The following is a 6,955-nucleotide window of genomic DNA, read 5'->3' as shown; positions in this document are numbered from 1 at the left end:
TTAGATCAATGTCTGACCCAAAGTAAATTTTACTTAAGTTCTAGTTATTGTTATAATTTTCATCCACTCACCCATTCCAATGTCCCTTCTGTCCTTAATACCCCATGAAACTGGTCTTGTCACGATGGCCATTATGTCACAAAATCCAAATGTACATTTCTCCTGCCTCTCTTGACTCTCAACAGCAACTGGGGCAGGTGTCCACTGCCTCATTTTAAAAAATTCTTTGTTGTCATGCATGATTGCAGAGGACGCTCCACACACTTGTTTGACATCTTTAACAGACATCTCCAACTTAACAAGTCCAAAAGAGAACCCAATGTTACAGCCCTGACCGTCCCACCCACCCCTGACCTACCTGGAGGGAAGAACGGTATTGCTCTTCTCAGTAGCTCACGTCAAAACCACCAACCATCATCCTCAATTCCTTTATTTCCTTCACTGACCCAAGCCAACCATCACTAGACTCCAAAATTCATTTTGAAACCGTTTGCTTCTCCCATTCCCTCTGTTCTAGTCCAAGCTCTCATCAGCCCTGCTTGGGATACCTTCAACCTTCTCCTAATCTGTGTCTAGACAGCAAGCTGAGCAATATTATAAAGATACAAGTCATTCCCTCCCTGGCTTAAAATCCCTGTGATTTCACTTAAGATGGAGCCCAGTGCCTCCCCTGGTCTCCAGTACTCTCCATGAACCCACCCTGCCCACGTCTCAGTCTCACACTCATTCTCATCCTGAGGTCACCGCAGGCCGTCCACTCCAGACTCTTCTTCCTCTGCCTGCATGCTCTTCCCGCAGGTCTGCACGCAGATGAGCCGATTCGGGTCTCAGTTCACCTCCTCCTCCTCAGCATGGCTCCCTCTCCTCTCCCCACACAGTCTCTCCTTCACGGCCTCCTGTTTATTTCCTTCACAGTACTTCTCACAGTCCAGATTTCCTTGTTTATGGTTGTTCCCCCACACCTAGGATGCGAATTCCAACAGGGTAAGGACCCGTGTGCATTGCTGCCACTGTGTCCCCAGAACAGTGTTGACAGCATAGCAGACATTCAAGAAATACTTGGTGGATGAATGAATGAAATTACATTCAGATGCATGGAAAATGATTTGGGCTAATAAAAACAAACTGCTAAGGTTTTGTCTCTTGGGAGCAAGCTGGGATTTGGGAATAAAGCCTAATGTTGACTTCAGTTTAACTGTATTGCTTGAGAGAAAAAAAAAATCCAGGGAGCTGGGATTGTGGCTCAGTGATAGAGCGCTTGCCTCACATGTGTGAGGCACTGGGTTCGATCCTCAGCACCACATTAAAAAGTAAATAAATCAAATAAAGGTATTGTGTCCATAAAAAAAAACAATTTTAAATCAGGAGACAATATTCATATGTTGCTCATGAAACTAAAAATAAAGAAAATACTTTAGTGTTTGTAAGCTGTGGTGTATTATACACAGGAACAAGGGAATTACATCAAAGGATACTATTAAGAGTAAAAAGACAGGCTATCAAATAGAGGCAAACACTTTCAAATCATATGTCTTATAGGAATTAATATTCAGGATGTATAAGGAACTCCTACAACTCAACAACAAAAACACCCCAACTCAAAAATGGTTAAAGAATTTGTGTAGACATTTCTCCAAAGAAGATATACAAAGGCCCATAAGCACATGAAAAGATGTTCAACAGTATAAGACATTAGGGACACGCAAATCAGACCCACACAGGATATCACTTTACTTCCTTAGGGTCGCTATTATTCAGAGGAAACCAAATCACAAGTGTTGGTGAGGATGTGGAGAAACCAGAACTCCGTGCATTTCCCACAGCCACTGTGGGAAACAGGTTGGCAGTTCCTTAAAAAGTTCAACACAGAATTGTCCCGTGATCCAGCGATTCCACTCCTAGGTATATACCCCCAACAAACTGAAAGAGTGATTCAAACACATACGTACACATGCATCCATGTACATCCGTGCTCACCGCAGCCTTATTAGCAATAGCAGAAAGGTGTCCAGCAGGATGAGTGGATAAACCCAAAGCGATTCCCATGTACATTGGGATGCTGTTCAGACTTAGAAAAAGAAGCAAATTCTGACACTTGCTACAACAAGGGTGACCTTTGTAGGGATATGCTAACTGAAATAAGCCACGGCACAAAGGGACAGATAGTCAAATTCAGAGAGAGAAAACAGAATAGAGCTACTGTTGGCTGGGGGTGGCTATTGCTTAATGGGTATAGAGTTTCTGTTTGGGATAATAAAAAGCTCTGGAAATGGATAGTGGTGGTGGTTATATGACCTTTGAATTTGCTTAATGTCATTGACTTCTATATTTAAAATGATCAAAATGGCAAATTTTAGATTATGTCTATTTTACCTCCCGTTATGGTTTGGGTAGATTTGAGTGTGTCCCCGAGGACCCCATGTGTTGGAAGCTTGGAGCCCAGTGTGTCAGAGTTAAAAAGTGTTGGGAACTTTAAGAGATGTGGGTTGGTGCAAGGAAATTAGGTCTTTGTGGACACTGTCCCTGGAAGGAATGAATGTAGTTCTCATGGAACTCTCATCAATTCTCAGGAAAGAGGATTGTTCTAAGAGAGCAAGACTGGCCCCACCCCTTCTCTGCTGTTCCCTCTCACCATGTGATCTCTCCCTCTTGCACGTACACTTCCACTGTGATGCCATCTGCCACAGGGTGCCCCAGTCATAGGGGTCTTCACCAGAGGCTGAATCAGAAACTCTGCCCAATCTTGGACTTCCAACCTCCAAAACAGTGAGAGAAATAAACCTCTCTTATTTATAAAGTACACTGATTCCGGCATTTTGTTATAACAAGAAATACAGACTAACACGTGACTCTAACCATATAAAGAGTGAGAAGATTTGTTATTAGTCTTTCTCCCTTGTATACAACAAACTCTACCTAGTTTCTGAGGGCAGGTAAAAGAAAAACACCTTGGTTTCAAAGACACCCTATCACTGAGTTAACCTAAAAATAGAACTCCTACATACTGGATTCTTTGTGGTCTGTGCTCTAGGGAGTACACTTCCTAGACCTCTCTAGGATTGGGAGCTTCAGAAGACCCAAGCTGTCTTCCATGTCCAGGATCAAGATAGCCCTTGTTGGGCACAGATGGCAAAACTTTTGCCAGCAAATAGGAAGTGGCAGGGTGGTCTATGGGGAATTCATTTGCTAATTAGTGGCTTGCCCCAGCCTAGTCTCTGGCCTCCACATGTCCAGGGAGTAAGTCTGCCCATGTGGCTGAGGGTTGCATCAGGATCTGTCAGGCAGCCCCTGCAAACCAAGCCAGGAACACTAAACCATCTTTGGCTCCTGAGAAGATTTTACATGTCCCTGAAGATTTCGCAGCCCACATCGACTGCCTGTCACCATATGCTTCAGGAAATGCATGAGCAATAAAGCAAATTAACCTCATGGGGTGTCCCTCACTTAACGGAGCATGTGTCTTCCATCAGAAATGGCTACAAGGCAGTGGTCTTTCAAGCGTGTCTCATTTCTCCACTGATTTTCAGTCTAAAATGGGGAATATATATATATATATATATATATATATATATATTTTTTTTTTCTGGAGTAAAAAACAATGGGTCACCCAGACATGACTTGAACATATAGAAAACTTTAACATATCATATATAGAGAAAAATATAAATATTGGAAGAAACCTCAATAAGATCTGCATATTTGTGATTCTACCCTATAAAGTAGAAGAAGATAAGTCATGAGATGCCATATTGATGTAAGTCTCCTCCATGTAACCAGAAGAAGGGAAGTGGGGTTGCAGCTTAGCACCAGGAGCCTGGGTGTGGCACCACTATCTTCTCTTCATCCCCAGAGTAAGTCCAGAAGCTCTGAAATATCAGGAATGTGGCTAACGCGCTGCTATGACTTGTCCCCAGTGGTCCATGTGCTGGAATTATGGCTTCTGGTTTGGCAGTATTGAGGTGGTGGGACTTTTAAAAGGTAGAGCATAATGGGAGGTAACTAGGTCATGGGGACTCCACCCTCATAAATGCATTAATGCTGTCTTGAGGGCTGGATCAGGCCTCATGGGACTGGATTAGTGAGAATGAGTTATGATGAATCAAATTTGTCTGTGTCAGTCTGCTCTTTTACACCTTAGTGCCTTCTGCATGCAACTTGTTCCCTTTCCGTTTGTCCATCATGTTGTGAGGAAGTCAGGAAGTCCTCAAAGGGTGCTGGTACCATGCTATTTGGACCCTCTAGCCACCAGAATTTTGAGCAAAATAAGCCCATTAAATATATAAATTTACCCAGCCTCAGGTAATATGTTACAGCTCACAAAACAGGCCAAAATAATACCTACTGCCTTAAGTGCCTTTCTCATAAATTGATTCCTGACCACCACCCCACCCCCTTTTTTATAAAAAAATCTCCCTGAGTACTTTATGATAAAAATAGTTCAGAATAGGGCTGGGGCTATAGCTCAATGGCAAAGCGATTGCCTTTCATGTGTGAGGTACTGGGTTCGATCATTAGCACCACATAAAAATAAAATAAAAGCATATTGTCCATCTATAACTACAAAAAATAAAAATAAAAACAATTAGAATAACTGGGCCTCTCTAAACTTTGGCCATTAATTCATTTAACATACATTTATTGAACACTAGAATAAGGTCACCACTAGGAACCTCAGGGTGAGTAGAATGGTAATATTTCTTGTCTTTGTGGAGCTTATCATTTTGTGTCAGACCTGAGATAAGTTACTAGACTAGTGTATTATATATTATCATATTTACAGGTACACCTCAGAGATGTTTCAAGTTTGGTTCCAGACCACTGTAATAAAATGAGTATAATAATGATAATAAAATGAGTCACATGGAATTTTTAGCTTCCCAGTCCATATAAAAGTTATGTTCACACTAGGCTGTAATCTACTAGGTGAGCAATAGCATTATTTATCTGAATTAGAAAACTACTTAAAAGGGCTAGGGTGTAGCTCAGTGGTAGAGCCCTTGCCCACCATGTGCCAGGTCCTGGGTTTGATCCCTGGCACAGCAACAACAAAACAAACAAACAAACAAAACTGCTAAAAACTGCTGGCAATCACCAGAGTCCTCAGTGAGCCATAATCTTTTTGCAGGTAGAGGGTCTCACCTGGGTGTCGATGCCTGCCGACTGATCAGGGTGGTAGTGCTGAAGGTTGGGGTGGCTATGGTGGTTTCTTAAAGTAAGACAACAATCAAATTCACCAGTTAGCTGACTCTTCCGTAGGATTTCTCAGTATCTGTTTGGTACCACTGCACTCACAGTAGAACTTCTTCTAAACTTGGAGTCCGTCTTCTCCAATCCTGCCACTGCCCTATTAACTAAGTTTGTGTCATGTTCTAAATCTTGTGTTGTCAAGTCAAGCACGTCCACAGCATCTTCGCCAGCAGTTGATTCCACATCAGGAGACTGTTTTCCTTGTTCATCCATGAGAAGCATCTCTTGTTCTGTTTGATGTTATCATGAGTTTGCAGCAATCCAGTCACAACTTCAGATTTGACTCTTAACTCTAGTTCTCTTGCTATTTCCATCACATTTTCAATGACTTCCTGTCCTGAGGCCTTGAGCCCCTCAAAGTCAGACCTGAGTGTTGGAATCAACTTCTTCCAAACTCCTGTTAGTACTGATATTTTGACCTCCTCCCACGAATCATTAAAGTTCTTAGTGGCATCTAGAACACTGACTCCTGCCCAGAAGGTTTTCTATTTACTCCCCCTCCCCCATCAGAGGAATCACTATCTGTGGCAGCCATAGCCTTACAATACGGATTTCTTAAGTCATGAGACTTGAAATTGAAAGAAGTTGAAATTTCCTTGAATTTCCTGCAGCATCTCCGCTGCAGAGGGGATGTTGGGTTATCAGGCACGAAAACCATGTGAACCTCCATCAGAGCCCTGGGTGATCAGGTGCATTTTCAATGAGCAGTAATATTTTGGAAGGAATCTTTTTCTGGGCTGTAGGTCCCAACAGAGGGCTTAAAACATCGGAAACCATGTTGTGACCAGATGTGCTGACATCCAGGCTTGGCTGTTCCGTTTATAGAGCACAGGCAGAGTCCACTTAGCATAATTCTTAGGGGCCCTGGGTTTTTGCAATGTTAACTGAGAATTGGTTTCAACTTAAAAAAATCACCCGTCCCAGTAGGCCCCTACAAGAGAGTCAGTCTGTCCTTGAAGCTCTGCAGCCAGATATTGACTTATCCTCTTTAGCTGTGACAGTCCTAGATGGCACCTTTTCCCAAGGAAAGGCTGTTTCGTCGACATTGAAAATCCGCGTTGCTGGTGTGGCCACCTCCCTGATCATCCTCGCTAGATCTTTGGATGACATGCTGCAGCTTCTTTGTCAGCCCTCATAGGACTGGAGAGAGTTAGGGGCTTGCTCTGGGTTAGCCTCTGGCTTAGGGGAATGTTGTGGCTCGTTTGATCTTCTATCCTGACCACGAAACTTTCTCCGTGTCCATTCCATACCATTCACGCGTTTGCTGGAGCAGCACTTTTAATCACAAGAGGCCTAGCCTTCAGCCTTCCGTGCACCTTCCTCAGTGAGCTTGATCACATCTAGGGAGAGACTCTTCCGTGCTCTTGAACACTTAGAGGAGATTGTAGGGTTACAGACTGGGCAGATTTCAATATTGTTGTGTCTCAGAGAATAGGGAGGCCTGGAGAAGAGAGGGGAGAAGAGGAGAGGAGAGGAGAAGAGAGGGAGGGAGTGGGGAGGAGACAAAAGAAAGAGGAGGAAAGGAAAAGAGAAGAGAGAAAGGAGAGAGAGAAGAGGAGGAGGAGGAAGAGGAGGAGGAGAGGAGGAGGAGGAGGAGGTAGAGTTGGGAGACAGCCTTGGTGAAGTCAGAGCATACGTAACGTTTATTGGTCACGTTCACTGTCTCGTGGGGCAGGGCTTATGGTGCCCCAAACAATTACAATACTAA

The 6,955-nt window shown here is 43.4% G+C and overlaps 1 pseudogene; it reads right to left on the bottom strand.

Annotated features, from left to right (window-relative positions):
• Nucleotides 1-2,628: 2,628 nt before the first annotated feature.
• LOC124090828 (tigger transposable element-derived protein 1-like) lies at nucleotides 2,629-6,500 on the bottom strand (annotated as a pseudogene).
• Between the last annotated feature and the right edge of the window lie 455 nt (nucleotides 6,501-6,955).

Source organism: Marmota monax, unplaced genomic scaffold, assembly GCF_021218885.2.
Source record: "Marmota monax isolate L192 unplaced genomic scaffold, Marmota_monax_Labrador192_F-V1.1 WCK01_AAM20220418_F8-fsc00010, whole genome shotgun sequence".
Lineage (NCBI taxonomy): Eukaryota > Metazoa > Chordata > Mammalia > Rodentia > Sciuridae > Marmota > Marmota monax.
The sequence above is the reverse complement of the archived record's forward strand: the minus strand, read 5'-3'. Positions and strand labels throughout refer to the sequence as shown.